This window comes from Tachysurus fulvidraco, chromosome 4 (assembly GCF_022655615.1).
Source record: "Tachysurus fulvidraco isolate hzauxx_2018 chromosome 4, HZAU_PFXX_2.0, whole genome shotgun sequence".
In the NCBI taxonomy this organism is placed as follows: Eukaryota; Metazoa; Chordata; class Actinopteri; order Siluriformes; family Bagridae; genus Tachysurus; species Tachysurus fulvidraco.
The window spans coordinates 20108574-20126040 of record NC_062521.1 but is presented as its reverse complement, the minus strand read 5'-3'; positions in this window follow the sequence as shown (position 1 = coordinate 20126040).

Here is a 17467-nt window from a genome sequence, read left to right as displayed (position 1 = left end):
AACAGCAGGATTATTAGTTTTTCTACAAATAAACCACAGAACGTGTCTCGAAAAAACATCAATGCATCTTGATATAGCGAAGCCAAATGGCTTTAGTGTGTCAAAACCATCCACATGCCACAGATAGTTTGGAGTTATAATGTCGAACAAATCTACGACGTGTCCTCTGCGCTGTCCCTTATGGATTAAGTTCTTGCAGCAACCGCATAATGTCATCACGTTTAACATGCAACTTGTGTTTCTGCTGAAGTGCTATCCACAACTCTCTTGGTCCACATAGATCTGATTTTATAGCATTCCTTACATCGTTTAATCTGGGATAGTTTTGATTTCGAAACATACCTGCAAGGTACATATCTTCAGGTGTGTTTTTAGAGATCGCAAACTAATCTTTATGCGATGATATGGTATCAGTATATCAAATGATGGCATATGAATGTTCTTCCTTTTCTTGCTTGACAATGGTAATTCTTATTTTCTTAGATTTAATGTGAATGCAGAAATCCACATATGCACAAGAAATAAAGTTATACACAATTTCCAACTGCCTGTATAGTTTTAGTGACAGATGTATCATCCAATCAGCAGTAAGTCTTCCATTCGCAAACTATTTGTTATTTTGTTTTCTGATTTGTCCATTTGTTTTTGGATTTGTTATTTTGTTTTCTGATTTGTTTTTTTCTTCCGATTTGTTATTTTGTTTTCTGATTTGTTATTTTGTTTCCAGATTTTTTATTTTGTTTTGCACATCTCGGCCACCTTTATAAAACATTTAGGGGCAAGTAAACATAATATTCATGCATGGTTGACAATGGGTTATGAAAAATGTCTGTGGATGGATATTTGTAGCCAATAAAAATGGATAGGTGTTAGAAATAAATAGTAACTTAAGTTTAAACAGAAAAAAAAATTACATAATATTTTTCTACTTCTGTAAAGCTTCTTTGAGACTGTGTCAATTGTTAAAAGAATTGAATTAAAATTTGATTAAAAATATCTAAAAGGCTGGCTTATGAGAATAGGTATTTAATTCAATTTTATTTGTATAGCACTTCTAACAATGCACATTGTCTTAAAGCAGCTTTACAGAAATATACAATTTTAACTTATATTGATTCCTAATGAGCAATGAGCTGAGGCAATGGGGCAAGAAAAATATCTCTGAAAAAATATGAGGAAGAAACTTTGATACGACCCAGACCCCAAAGGGTGACAGTGGATTGTGTGATTAAATCATTTAAAACTATATATAGTCAAGTAGAATTGTGTAAGTAGGAGCTTTTGCACAGCTTAAACATGAGTATCATTATAAATCCTGAATTCATCAAAGATTTAACAAATTCCTTCCTGATAAATCCATCAAAAGTTAATGGATAATGGAGACCCAGGCTCTAGACCAACATGGCAGGTATTAAGGGGGTTCCAGTCTCACAAAAGTGGGAAAGTTGATCAGACATTTAGGCTTCCATGTTGTTTTTATATAGTATGCAGCACATTTTATTCTATAAGCAGCACATTGATTTTTGAGACCTGTTTCAACCAATAACATTGACCACTCAGTCCACACTGGGATGTTTAACATCCACTATATTCCAATACGTACAGACTTAAATACTTACTTAGCATCTTACTGCTTAAATACCTCTGCAAACCTATCATTACACATTAAGCTTTTCTGTCTCCTGTCCTCTGATTCTTTGTTCTGAAACACAGGTCTGTTTACCTTTCTGTCTACAACAAAGAAGAGTGATAGCCATCTCCCTGGGAGTAAAGGAAATTCACACTGGACATGAATATGAGCAACTGTGGGTAAATTATAGACATATGAATACCAGTTTGATGAGCTATTTTTAGTGAGATGCTACTCAGCTGAACTGGGCTGTCAATGAAAATGTTATCTAGACATTTATCATGGAGGATGTGGATTACCAAAAAGCCAGATCAGGTTTTATAAAATAGTGTCATAATTTTTAATCTGTGTTCTGAGTGGGAGTGTTATTTACTGTTAATGTTGCACATCAGAGACAGTGGGAAGAAATCCCCAGCATGTCACTGAATTTTTTTCTTGTCTCAGTAGACTGCTCCTTACTTATTATAACAAATGGCTTTTATTATGTGGAAGAACTTTTAAAAATTGGAAAGCGGCCATAGTCTAGGATCAGTAACTTGTAAAAGATGAAAAAAAAATGATAATAGCTAACGCTTGCGACAGCTGTACTACCAAAAAACAGGCTGAACTTTTCTGCTTTGCTTTTTTACTGTTTGTTTTTTAATACTGTTTGTTATAAGACTTCTTGACTCTCACTTTTGAAGCTTTGACTTTAGTGCCAGATGACAAGATCTGATGCTGAGCAAGCATTTGGCTGTATTTCCTTCTGTCCTCTAAGTAGATGGACGATGTTTAAGATGGAGAGAGATTTATGGGTCTGTCATTGCCGAATCTCAACACATTAAAAGTCCACGTTTGGGGCTATTGCTGTTGGTGACAGTTTGCTTACAATCTTGTTGCTGTTACAAAACTCGAATGTCAGGTCTGTTCATTTGTAATTGTATTATCGTAGCCATTTTAAAACTTCTTCTTCAGGCTCCTTGATGTGCCTAATTGTCACCCACTGCCACTACTAGTCCACCTGATTTGTCTACTTGATGTCTACTTACTGTATGTTGAATCATATGTGCTAATAGTGACATTTCACAAATACTTGGAATACCTAGTGTGTCTTAAGGAGAAGTTTGAAAATGCATGATATCTTGCTACGTTTATTGCACAAAGCATTCCTGCTTTAAATCTTATTTTCTTTAAATGATATATGATGTTTTCTGTAGGTTACATTAAGGATATTTTGAGGCATAAACAACTACAGCTTGATAATATGGCCTTGCTTTGATATTACACCAAGGCTGTCAGTAAGTCTTAACTACAGTAACTAGCCTGTTACCTGAAAGTAGGAAACAGGTACAGTACAAGAATTAATTAGCAATTAGTGCAGAATATAGCAAAAGAAAGGAGTCCTGGACTCTTAATTAAAGCAAGCTAAACTTTAATAATGCTGTTATTATACATGATTCTCTATACTTGATTGTTAGGCTATCAAGCAATTATCCACCAGAGGGTAAAATAATGATAATACCCTGCAGTTCAGAATCAAAGTTAAATGCACAAAGTCCCATAAGGTCTTGTTTACTCTTTTTGCTGCAAGTGGGTGAACTCAACTTCAATTCATTTACATATATTTGCATATTTGGCATGCTTTTCTCTTCTGCTGTGCCTCTTCTTCACATATGAATTTCAATTTTGAAGCATACTTAAGGAGCTTAACACTATCCACATTTCTTGATCCTGACCCACTTTCTCAAATGCTAATACTTAAAGCTGCCATAAGCAGGGGCGGTTTACCAAGTTTGAAACCTCAGGTTGATTGATTCACGCAGTTTCTGGAAGCTGACACATTACAGGAAAAAACCTGTGACACTTTTTTCCATGACTTAAGTGTACATGGTGAAGGATGCTAGCTTAATGGAGCAGTTAATAACGGTAGGATTATGTCTAAGTTAATAATGTGTCATACGGAAGCATTGGCATTAAAAATAAAAGTAGAAAAAAAAAATGGTTCCACGGCTGCCAACAGTGACTTACAACCCCAAGAAAAATGTCCAAAAAAGAACAGGGAAAAAATTTTAGGAACCGTACTGACATATGAGCATGGCCAGATGTTCATGACAGTCAGGAATTAACCCTTTTAACCACTAAACGAGCTTTTGTCCTATCAGACGTTTTCAATCAGTATAAACAAATGAATTTATCACTGCAAGTCTGATAGAAAATTAGACAAGACAATATTGGCTTTCAGTGTGAGAAATGTTTACACTGTTGGGATAAGCTTACACAGAATTTTAGGGATTGAAATTTAAAATGTGTATGAAAAATTACTGTCTTTGGATCTTTTCTATGAATATATTGGCCCTAATAGGTTAGATTAAAAAGAAAAATACTATACAATATTTCTGTAAAAAAGCTGTAAATTCTGTAAAACCATTTGGGAGTGGAAATGACAATGAAATTCAGTGCAAAACATGGATATCTCAAATGGCACAAATTCCATTTTTAGGCCTCTGGTAACAAGAGTTAAGTAGCAGTTACATCCACAATGCAGAGATTGAAGCCATGGAGCTATAAATGACTAATATTTATAGAAGCAGCATCTATTAATGCAACGTTATAGAAAATTTCATTTGTTAATTCATTCATTTTCGGTAACTGGTTAATCCTGGTCTTGTCAAGGTGGATCTGGAACCAATCCCAGGACCACTTGGCACGAAACAGAGCTCTTGGCAAACACATATTTAGCCCCAACACACATTCATACCTAAGGGTGATTTAGCATATCCAGTTGTCCTACCAGCATATTTTTAAGAGGCAGGATGAAACTGGACAACCCAGAAATCCTAGGCAGATGAGGATAGATCATCCACTCCACTCGGACAGTAACCTGAGCTCAGGATTGTTGCAAGGCCTCTGGAGCGCTGAGTTGAAAATTCAACCAACTGCATCGCTGAAGCCACACCAGTGAAGACATGTCATTAGATGATTTAAAGTAAAATTAGACCTGGGATCACAGAGCTCATGAGCATTACTGTAGAGCTTATGCCAGCAGCAAATGGACACAGTAATGAGGAGTAGGAGGAGTGGTGAATGAATATTGTTATATGTATATGTGGATTTATGTTTAGCTTTAGAAAATTACTTGTGGATTACTTTTACATATTCATTCAGCATGTGGCTTGGAGCCAGTAGCAAATAGAGTTTGAACCGCTGCTGAACCAGCTCTTAGCCTCATTTAGGACTGATATTAATTAAACTAACATTTGGATTTGCTTCAGCTTAGAACCAGATGGAAAAAGATTCTTTGTTAACCTGTTCCCATTATAAATCACATATGTATAAACGGATCAGTTTAGGTATTGGGCCAGTGTGTATAAACACTGTACACTTGAGTGGATCTGAAGTGCATGCAACATGAAATTTCACCCACATTTGGCATACATTTGTAGCTTAGGAAGGCACTGGTGCTACTTTCCAGTGCTGCAGAGACCTGACAGATTAGAAGGACTTGAAAATGAGGCTAAGCTAGCTTTGCCTGTGCTTGACAGGTAATTATCCTCATCACCCGGCAATCCTGACATCAGGAAATCTCCACTGTTTTAATAGATTGAGAGATGCAGAGAGATGCAGTTTTGGCCTAGTGATACAGAGGTAATTAGTGAGGTAACATTCTGAGTAGTTATTTATTAATTTCTGTCATTATAAAGTACTATAAATTTGTAGAATATACAGTTCATTGATTTCACTATTGGGGGGCACGGTGGCTTAGTGGTTAGCACGTTCGCCTCACACCTCCAGTGTCGAGGGTTTGATTCCCGCCTCTGCATTGTGTGTGTGGAGTTTGCATGTTCTCCCCGTGCCTCAGGGGTTTCCTCTGGGTACTCCGGTTTCCTCCCCCGGTCCAAAGACATGCATGGTAGGTTGATTGGCATCTCTGGGAAATTGTCCGTAGTGTGTGAGTGAATGAGAGTGTGTGTGTGCCCTGCGATGGGTTGGCACTCTGTCCAGGGTGTATCCTGCCTCGATGACCGATGAAGCCTGAGATAGGCACAGGCTCCCCGTGACCCGAGGTAGTTCGGATAAGCGGTAGAAAATGAATGAATGATTTCACTATTTTTTTTGCAAATAGAGTAGTTTCTCTGTTTCATCTTTGTTTTTGTTTTTTTATAGAAGTATGCAGTGACAAGTAAGCTTTAGAACATTTTTTGCTGGTAGGTCATACTGTACCACAGTCAAACATTTTCTTTAGAAGTGTGAAAACTGCAAGGATATTTTATTTAAGTCTGGTAAAGGGAGCACATGGAATCAAATTCTCTCCTCTCTGGCTGTTTCTGTGAGTATAGTTTGTCTGCCATTTAAGGTTCAAGGCCTTAACATAGAGCTCATGGAGATATATTGCTTTTGTGCTTTTTAGCAAAATCTGTTATATAGAGTGCTGTAGGTATGACACATATTTGAAGGCCAACCTGGAAGTCAGCGTCATACTAATCTCAGCCTCATAAGCCATGCCCGCAAACCATTGGCGGAACTTTTGATGCATATGGTACAAAAAATTGGAAACACTTCAGGAGTTTTGAAATTGTCATCTGATTGGTTACATTCTACAGGATTTCTGGGAGAGATGTGTGTCTGTCTGGAAACAAAAGCCATAGTGACACCCCACTTCCCTCATCAAAGAATGTGACAATGACTACAGCTAAATGGTTCCAAATTAAGTGAAGTTCATGGTATTTGTATGACTTTCTTAACCAAACAATTTATGGTTGCACAGAGGTCTGTTTTTTAGAGATATTGAATTTAAATTTTCAGTGAACATGACGCTGAACAAAATAAACTGTGATTTTTTGCTTTACATGTCAGTTAGACACCTTCTTAGGCAGTCGTTGGTCACTGCTGGTTTGGCTACGTGAGGCTATCGTCAACCTATAGAAAAAAGTGTTGGTTATTACTGATGTATTTTTATGTCTTTTGAATAGAATGTGAAAATATTTTTAGCTTTTCTTATCCACAGACTTTATTTCAGGCATTTAGCCAAAAAAAAAAAACATAAAAAAAAAATACATTGACTTCAGAAGAATGAAAAAGAATGAAAGGTTATAGGACTCATTCCAGCGGCACACTATTCAAAGGCCTACTAGTGTATGTTAGCAGTTTAACTAGATAACGTTCTTTGATTAACTAACCATGACGCAATTGTGGGTGCAGACTTTTGAACTAACCAGTTGCTCGTGTGAATTCTGCAACCTTTACAATTGTAATTTTTTAATGGTAGCTGTAGTAAGGTTTGGATGTCTAAGATTAATTTAATGCAGAGTGATACTCGGTAAGTAGATTCTCTAGGAGTTAAAGGATTTAAGCGAGAGGGTGGGGACCTTCAGTAAATGGCGGAAGTTAGCAAGAAGTGCTACAAAACGCTTGAAGGATGTAAGACTACTTACTACTTTTGATAAGTCAGATTATATCAAGGTTAGAAAAACGGTTGATTCATTAGATTTTCTACCTCCCTCGCATTTTCTTAAAGACTTGTAAAAACTTAGAGAATAATAAAATTGATTGTGTTCATAAATACCATCCAACTCTAGTCTGAATGCACCTTTGCGTCTGCAGCAACTGCAAGAGAAAGAAATGAAGAGAATAATGAAGCAAATTATTTCTGAGAGACAGAAAGTGGTGAGCACTACTGAAAGAATGAGTGGGGGCATTCCCTTTCTTTCATTCAAGAGGACAATTCTCTGAGGCTGAGCTGGGGTAGAAGGCAGTAAATGAGTCTCTAGAGAGAAGACTTTTTTGAACAAAATGACCCCCATCCAGAGCGTAATGGCTCTAAAAACAAGTAAGCGACAGCCAGAGGTCACACAAGCTTCATTTGGAAAAGGTTTCACACAGTATTTGCTAGATCATTCCCTCCTTTTTGGTCATTCATCACACAGGCTGTGGATTTTGAGGACTTGGACTTGGTTAGTAAACTTCTAATCTGTGGCAGTGCTGACTCTGTGGTTAAGGCACTAGGTTACACATTTATTAGCATGTAGTTTGGGATGCCAAACAAGTATTCTTGAGAATATAATTATATCCTCAAACTCTGAAGATATAATTATCAGCTATCGTTATCATCACCCCCTCAGTATCTACAGATGATTTCTTCCCCTATGAGGATGAAAAACATTAATGAGCATATAGCTGCAAGTCAGTAGCAGTTGAAAGAGCAAACTGTCACGCCTTTAGCAAGAGCTGAGAGCTATGTTCTGACCCCACGGCACTCTGTTCACACAGGATCAAACTAAACCTGATCTGTCTGTTGCCAAGAGGGATCAAAGTGAGCTAGTCAGGTAATGTTATCTAGATAGCTAAAACATTTTTTGGGCAAAAAAGCATCACTCTAGTCATATCCCTTAGCCTCTGATGTGACTCCTCTTTCTCTCTGTGGTGCTTGTGCAGTTCAAATACACCAAATTACTAGGCAGCTAACATTATCGAGCTAGCTAAAGCACCGTTTTGAATGTTTTTATGTTTTCTGTGTATTTTGTTGTGAGATCTGTGCAATTTCAAATAGTATTCTATTTGCACATTCCACTCCCTCTTAGCTAGCAAATGCTAAGCTGCTGCTGTTGGCACTGCAGCCACAACCCATTTTTCCTAAGTTGGAGCATGATGATGCATAACGGATCTGTGATGGTGTGTGACGAATACCTGCAAAAATTGCCTCAATGCTCAGACTGTGTTTGCTGCAGGTTGTAGTATTACTTCTTCCCTTACCCATCTCTCTCTCTCTCTCTCTCTCTCTCTTAAATTTTCAGAAGAGAAGAAATGTTTTAATGAGTCAATGATTAGAGTAGGTTATTGCTAGACAAACAAAAATGATAGAATGAAAAATTGACACTTCATTTGATAGTTAAGCTTTTGAAGGTAGCATATTATAACACTTTATAGTGCCAAAGTATCAATAAATGATTTTCATGTATACGGTGTTTCTCATAATACCATAATACCAAAGTAAAAATCATGACTGGAAATGACAAGACATGTAAATGTGTTTTTCATTATGCCAGGCTGCCTCACGCTTAAATGAAGTAACACGTTGGGGGCTGAAGAAATCTTTCGCTGGAGGGGAAAATGTACTTTCAGAAGTGCCTTTCTCTGGAAAACTAGTCTAAAATTTTAAAGATGAAAAGAATTCAGACATTGTGAGCTGGAGGCCAACTTGTCATTCTCTTATTCTTCAGGAGGCTGCACAAATATATAAGGAGAAGTGTGTCTAAGGTGTCCTCTACTCTGTCACTGAAGTGTCATTGGACATAGACACTGACAAGTTCATATGGATCTGAATTGAATCTGGTTGCCACTAGGTATAGTACTATCGATGGACACTTGCTTAGACCTTTCTTTTACAGTAGATGCACAGTATTGCATACTGTAGATTTATGCAATTATGACTATTTGTCAGCCACTTTGACATGGAAGGGAACCACTACAGGATCATAGCTGAAAACTGACCAGTGTGTTTGAACACACTGACCACATTATTAGACACTTTTTTCAGATTTTCACTTAGAATTTTAATTAGATCTTGAGCGGTTCTATTTGACTATTTTGTGTTGTAGATTAAGCCTTAACAATTTGCATTTGATAGCTCTTCCTGTTTTTTCATCTTTTGTTTATTTAAAGTCTAAGGGTCTAACTAAGAACACTCAAGATCTAACTAAAGAGTGTTTAGAGCATTTTTCTTTCTTTCTTTCTTTCTTTCTTTCTTTCTTTCTTTCCTTCTTTCTTTCGACAACTCGTATCAGCTCCATGCCAGCAAATGTAACTGCGTTTACTGCTACAGATATAGAGTTAACCAGAATTGGGCATGACCTAGCCAATTGAAATCAAAATGAACCGAAACATTGTACACTGATGTACACCTCTACTTTCCATAACACACTCTCTGGATATTTCTAGGAAGTCTAAATTAATATCTATTTAGAAGACATTATCTGTTTATTCTAAATAATGTATTAGTATTTGGTTCAACCATGATATTAGTTAGAACACAGATTTTTTTCAACACCCAATACCCCAACCTAATTTTTGCATATATATATATATATATATATATATATATATATATATATATATATATATATATATATATATATATATATATATATATATATAATGTATGGCATATGTTGAACAATTGCACACATCTGTACTTTATTCATAATATGTGCATATGCATCTGTGTTCATATACTTTTAGATTTTCTGTCTATATTTCCACTTTCTTACTGTACAGCTTCATTTGTTTTTAATTTGGTTTAACTTTTATGCTTAGTCTATACTGACAGGGACAGTAAACAAAACCCAACATTTCACTACATGTGATACTTTATATGATTGTATATTTAGTTAATATCTAGTAAATATAGGATTCATGTGCAGGGTCTTGATATGTAAATATTACAAAAAAAAGTTTGATGTGAAGAAAAAGGGTCTGACTATGCAACCACTGAAACAGACCAAAAATGGCAAAGGCTCTCCTATATAAAGTGTTTATGAAGTCTTGCCCCAGCACTCATATCTGTAACACTACTGAACCTTACTTCTTAGTTCTGTTGATATATTTCAATGTGATTTGATTGAATACCATATGATATTCAGCTCTTTGGTTACTTCTTAACATCACCTGACTATTTGATTATTTTGATTAAGCCTTAAGAATTTGCATTTGATCGCTCTTCCTGTATTTTCATCTTTTGTTTATTTCAAGTCTAAGGGTGCTTTCACACCTATAGTTCGGTTCATTTGGTCCGGACCAAAAGCAAAAAATGATACATTGTAGCTTTTTAGCAGTTTTGGTTCCTTTTCACACCACACTGATCGTTCTGTTCCGCACCAGTTGAAACGAACCAAAATGCAGTCATGTGATAACATCCACATCACTCATTGGCCACATCTCTTTGAGCGTATTTCCTAAACAGGTTCTCGATTGGTCAGAATAAACGTGCGGGAAATTTCAACGAAACTCCAGAAGTAAACAAAAAGAGGAAAATACAGCATACAGTACACCATGGAGAGACGACTGCGCGCTGCAATTATGTTCGTGGTTGTAGTCTACTACATCGCTTGTATATAGCATTCTATGCAAAGTCTTAATTTTCAGAATGAAGCCCGGATGCGGCTTGAAAATATCATTTTAATGCACTGCAAATGGCGAAGACGCATCGCAAGACACTTCAGGAGGCGGCGAGCATTACTTTTGCGTAACTGTGATATGCTCATCTTCCGAAAATATTGCCAACGACCCACTACGGCAGCTGGTTTAGTCCAAAATGTGCAATACTTTTTGCAGTTAGGTCTATTCGTTCTCGGACCGTGTTCTCACCACAAACGAACCGTACCAGAGTTCGTTTGAAAGCGTACCGAGACCACCTCTTCAAGGAGGTCTCGGTATGCTTGTTTGGTCCGCTTTTGGTGCGCACCAGAGTTCGATTGCTGCATTCTCACCTGCATAAACGAACCGCACCATATAACTAACTAAGAACTGTGCACCAATATGGCACATTTTCTCCACAGCTATATCTGAAACAACCTGAAAGCCCCTATTTTAGGAGTCGAACTACAGACTACATTATAATTGCCTTACAAATCTGCTAGTCATTTTTAAAAATTGAAATTTTATTATAAAAGGCAAATGTATATACAGTATAACTACATATACAGTGGCTATGAAAAAAAGTATACATTGTTCAGTTTTAGTTGCAGGTATTTGTTAAGTAATAATATAACCAAGATAGATTTTCCACCTTTTATCTGATAATAATAAATGATAAATATATTCCCCTATACATGTGCTACATAGGTCTATGACCTAAGCTTTTATAATAGTAGGATTCTTAATGTCAAAGTCGTCTCTGAACAGCAACATGATTGCCCATTGTTCACTGGAATGGTAGCCAGGGCAAGAGAGAAGCTAGAGAGAAGAAAACCCAGGGATTATATTACAAACCAAAGAGTCAGAGAAAAGTATCACAAATGTTCAGCTCTTGCCACCATTTATAGAGGAACTTGGACATCATTGTTGTCATGGTGACTCACTTGGATGTCAAGTGTATAAATACATTCATCTGATCTCTGAACCTGAGAAATCTTACTAATCAATTTGGACTTTTGCAGTGTAGAAGCAAGGCTTGCTTTCAGAGAGAAAACACCCACACATTGAACTCAAACACATCACACAAACTCTTGAATTTTTTTATTGAATGAATCTTGAATTAATATGAAAAGGTCATGGTGACAAGTTTGGCTGTGATTCTTACAATGCAGATTGTAATGAAAACTTGTATTTTGTATAATGAAAGTAGTCCTGAGATGATGAAAAGTAAATGAAGCTCAGCTGCATAAATAGTGCGATGCTAGCAATGTGACGGGTAACCAACACGTTTTTGCTAAAAACGCTGCATAATTTTTGGCCATTACAGTCACATTGTTATCAGTGAGCCTGAAGGAATGGTAATATAGCTCTTCTTCAATATCAAGTGATTTCTGCTTGCTGCAGCAGGGAGAAACTGAAGCACAAGCAGATCTCTCTGTGGAACTTTGAACTCCAAATATAATCCATTAAATAAACATTAAACGCCAACTGTTATTTGTGAAGACCCTCGAGATAAAAGTTCAGCATGGTCATGTGCTGCATCTATTTTTAATTGCCTTTTAATTGGACACATATTTTAAAGCAGATTTGCTGCTCACAAACTAATAAAGAATGGGAATTTTAGGAATTACAAGCATTCCCTCAATTCTAATCACATTTTATGGCAGCCAAGAGGGTAAGGCTGTCTACTTATATTTATAAGCTGTAGCTGAACAGACTGTTCCGCAGTTATTATAAACCTGGAGAGTGAGCTTGTGTGTGTGTGCGTGTGTGTGTGTGTGTGTGTGTGTGTGTGTGTGTGTGTATACTGACTGAAGAACGGAGAGACATTTTAGCAAATACACTCCTCTACACTTTAACGGCAGTAGGCCTTGCACTACCATTATTCATATTGCTGCTAATGATGCATCATCACGTCTGAAGTGGAGTCTCTGAGCAGTTAGTGCCAAAAAAGATCTATGATGGATGCTAACTTAATTGTTTTGTGGGATTCTTGGATTTTTTATATTTTAAATAAAAGCATTAGCAGATGCCAAGAGACCTATAGCAACATTAGAGAAGCTGTAGGAAGTCCTGGTCACTCTGCATGTACCCAATATCTCTTATGATCTTTAATTGTCATCTATGTGCTAAGGTACATGTAAGCCCTTTCATCAACAACAAACAAAAAACAAACATCCAAACATGCATAAATGTCCTTAAACCGTGTGGAAGAATGTTTTATTGTCTGATGAGACCAAAGTAGAAGATTTTGGGGAACATTTAAAACTACAGATATGCTGCAACATCAAGACATACGCATAATGAAGCATGGTGGTGGCAGCATCCAAGTATAAAAGTGAACAAAGGAATGGCTTTGTGCAGATCTAAATCTTACCAAAATATGTGAAAGGACTTGAAGGGAGCTTTCCTCAGGAGATTCCCTCACAATTTGAAAATTTTTAATTGTTTTTCACTCACATTTTGTTGGTTATTATGAGACTAAAGGTGGGAAATTATCTGTCATGATTCATCTCGGTTTCATATTTTTCCATTAGAAACACCTACAATTAAAAAAAGGGTGTGGATATGTCGAGTTTATATTTAGTTCTATAGTGTATCCATTTGCATATTATAATGAAATTCAAATAAAAACAATTACTGGCAGATGAACAAAGCAATTATCATCTACAGAATAAAATGTCATTTCTGAACCTGAGGCATTCTTATTGATCCAGATATACATCTGGGAAGCACAATCTTTGCAAGCATTAATCTGTGCTTATAAGAGTTTATTCATTCATTCATTCATTCATTTTCTACCGCTTATCCAAACTAGCTCGGGTCACGGGGAGCCTGTGCCTATCTCAGGCGTCATCTGGCATCAAGGCAAGATACACCCTGGATGGAGTGCCAACCCATCGCAGGGCACTCACACACTCTCCTTCTTATAAGAGTTAATCTACTAATGAATCGATGGTCAGTAAAAAAATAGACGTTACTAAAATATCTTGTGTTGTTTTTTTTTTTTCCTGCTCATACATTGAGTCATTACTGAATCCACAAAAAGATTCATTATTGATACATCAACAGAACAAAGATATAGTAAACCTACAGTTCTCAATGTTCAGTGGCATGAAGCAAAACCATGTGGTCCATGAAGATTTAATATCCTGTTAGTTGTGAGTCTTGTGAGTTGTGTGGTCTCCATGGATCAGATTTGTTTGTCCAGCACATCCCGCAGATGCTCAATCAGATTAAGATCTGGGGAATTTGGAGGCCAAGTCAACATCTTTAACTCTTGTCATGTTCCTCAAACCATTCCTGAATAATTTTTGCAGGGTGCAATATTTTTTTCTGAAAGAGAGATACACCACAGAGGGGGTGTATTTGGTCTGCAGCAATATAGTAGGTGGACAAGGGTCATGGGCACTCGAACCATTCTGTGTGTTCGAACACATTTCTTTCGTAGCCAACACAGATTTGCAATTTGTGCTACAGTAGCTCTTTCCTTGACCCTTTTTGTTAGGTACACCAGGAACACCCCAAAAGATGAGCTTTTTTAAAGATGCCCTTACCCCATTGTCTAGCCATCACAATTTGGACCTTGTCAAAGTCACTTGTCCCTTTCTTCTGATTACAACAAATCGTATTTCAAGAACTGATTCCTCACATGCTGCTTAATATATCCCACCTGTTTTACAGGTGCCATCTTAACAAGATAATCAATGATGATCACTTCACCTGTCAATGGTTTTACTGTTATAGCTTATTTATCGTATTTATCATTGATGTCTTTAAATATTAATATAATCTCTAAATAACGGCTTACACAATAAAGTCAATTTAAACCTAATGGGTTTTGTGAGAGAAAATTTCTAGAAATCTCTATGGTTCAGAGTAAGTACAGAATGTTAGGATGAAGCATTGCTAGCATGGAAGCATGATACAGGTTAGACAGTTACTCCTGCTGGGTCCACCAGCCAAGGCGGAGATTACACCTAACAATCACTACTGGCATCTCGCTCACACACAATGGGTTTTTCTTTTCAATACAGATATCTTTTGAAAACAGACTCACCTGAAGACAGAAAGGGGTGACAGAGCAGAAAGAGAGGCAAAACAGAAGCACTTATCTAACATCATACTCTGTTTCTGTAATCAAAGGTGCAAAGCCATGCAATGTGAATTTCAAATGCTTGCTTAATAAGTGTTGGGTCTTTAAAATGTATGATATAAGGCTTGGGGATTTGGCATAAGCCTATAGGTTTAATAATGAAAAACTTTTTAGGCTGATCAGTGGGCAATTAAAGCTGATCACTCCCTACATAATAGACTGCAGCATACAAATGTTTTTAGGTGTTAGAATGAACTGATGCATGTTTGGTTTATTTGATTCGATCACCAAAACATTGAGGGGTCACAGACATTTTTTCTTCTATAAATTTTATTATTACTGTCTAAGGGTACATTGGTTAATAGATGTTGAAAAACCTTTGTAAGAAGGTTTGTTGCATAGAAATGAGGTGCGTATGAAAGAAAGCGAGCATGACCACAGCAGGTGTTATTATTTCAGTATATTTTGTGTTTGATAGTACATTCAATTCAATTCAATTGATTTGAATAGCAGTTTTTATAATTGCTATTGTTTTAAAGCAGCTTTACATAAAATGTTAAAGATTAAAGTTTAAATTAAGTTTAAGTTTATCTCTAAAAGCCATCCCTAATGAGCAAGCCGGAGGTGATGGTGGAAAGGAAAAAGTCTCTGAAATGATATGAAGAAGAAACTCAGACTCATTTGGGTGACACTGGACAGTAAATAATGGAAATGTTTCTACAACAGTATGTAATTGAGTGGAAATAAGCAACCATGAGCTTCTGAGGAACTAATAGGTCAGAGCAATTTCTGTGTTCACCACAGACCCAACACTAATTCCTTCCAGCTATAGTCTTCAAATGATCGCTGAGCCAGGTCGGCCACATCCACAGCAATCCCATGAGTCAAGGGCTGTCCATGCAGATCCCTGGTACTGTATACTGTATGTAAGTGGCTTTAATGATGACATATTTCTATAATTAGATTTTCTTTCTGTTCGAACTAAAAATCTATCACGGTCCTTATGCTAGCATATTTTACCAGATCATACCACACCATCAAAACATATTTACACCATTTTTACTTTTTTCAGCAGTTGGAAGTGCCAGGTTTATTCTTTAATAAATGCACATATTTTCAACCACTAAAATATATATTCCCAGCTGAGCTAGCCAAGTGTTCTAAACTACATTATAGGATTTAAAACGGGGAAAAAGTTAAATAGTATTAGCTCTGTCCTAAGAGTTTTTTTTTTATGCACTATTTATTTTTATATATAAACAATGCACTGATTGCCAAAATACATAAAAATAAAATACATAAATACACAACACAATAGAATGATGGTTTCTGAGTACTGTGTGACACTACCTGAAAGAAAGAAAGAAAGAAAGAAAGAAAGAAAGAAAGAAAGAAAGAAAGAAAGAAAGAAAGAAAGAAAGAAAGAACAGGGTATATTTAATTTAGTACATACTACAGTAATGAAAAACAAATAATAAACTGCGGATATTAATATGAGAATAAAAGAGAACTGACCAGCTCTATTGGTTTTCTTAATATTATAGGCTTCTTGATATATATCGCAGACGGTTTATAGAGCTGTAGTCACAGTTTCGGAAACATTTATTTATTGATTGAATGAACATGTTTTTATTAGGGAGTCGGTGGCAGTGCCATAAAATAGAGTTTAAAGAACCTGAATTATATGAATAAATCTTTTTATGTAGGTGTTTGTGTACATGTGTATTTTCAGTGTAACGTGATGTCTGATCTTCAGGTCTTTTTCTTATGACCTATTGATCAATGAGAGTGTAGCTCCATTTACAGTAGTTGCAAAACACTATTATTTCAACTAGCATTGACTTCTTTGTTGAATGGCTAACTAGCTAGCCGATATGATATTAATATGCCAATTATTTTCCTTTGTATCACATAAGTGGAACTACAAAGAAAAAGCAATACATATTAAACAGGACATTATTCTGATTCTAGTACATGTAAACCCTTTCTTTGTACAAATATTTTGAGAGAAAAAATATGTCTTGCCAGTTAGCACCATGTTTGTTTCTGCTAAGTTATATTTCAATTTTATCTATCAAATTTACTGATATTTTTAACGTGATATCAATACATGGATATCTCCAGAGATCTTCTAACTCCTGGTCTTGAGTCATGTGGGTTACATCAATCCAGCTCTTAAATATAAAATGATGTCTTGATGATGAGTTTGACCCTAAGCGGAGCTGATGATACAGAATTAAGACATGAAGGCATAATCATTCAAATATTTATCTTTTTAACACTATACTAACACAACAGGCTTTACAGATAAGTTCCTTCAAGAGTACATGGTCCATGTCTCACATAGAACCACCTTTTCCTCCAATGCTATTGCACCACCTTGATTCCGTCACTAGTAGGTGAAAGGCTGTGAAAATGAAATAGACTTGGATTGCACTTTCAAATCCATTTTTATCACAGATGCAGTGAAGAAGAAAGGTGCTGTTTTCTATTTTATACTGAAATTTTGTTATCTTCTTCCAGTGAAAACATTTTCTAGCAAAACAAACTGAACATGTTCAACATTTTCCGATGCTAAGCGGAACTTTAAATAAAAGGAGATGTGGCAGCCTAGTGGTTAAGGTGTTGGACTA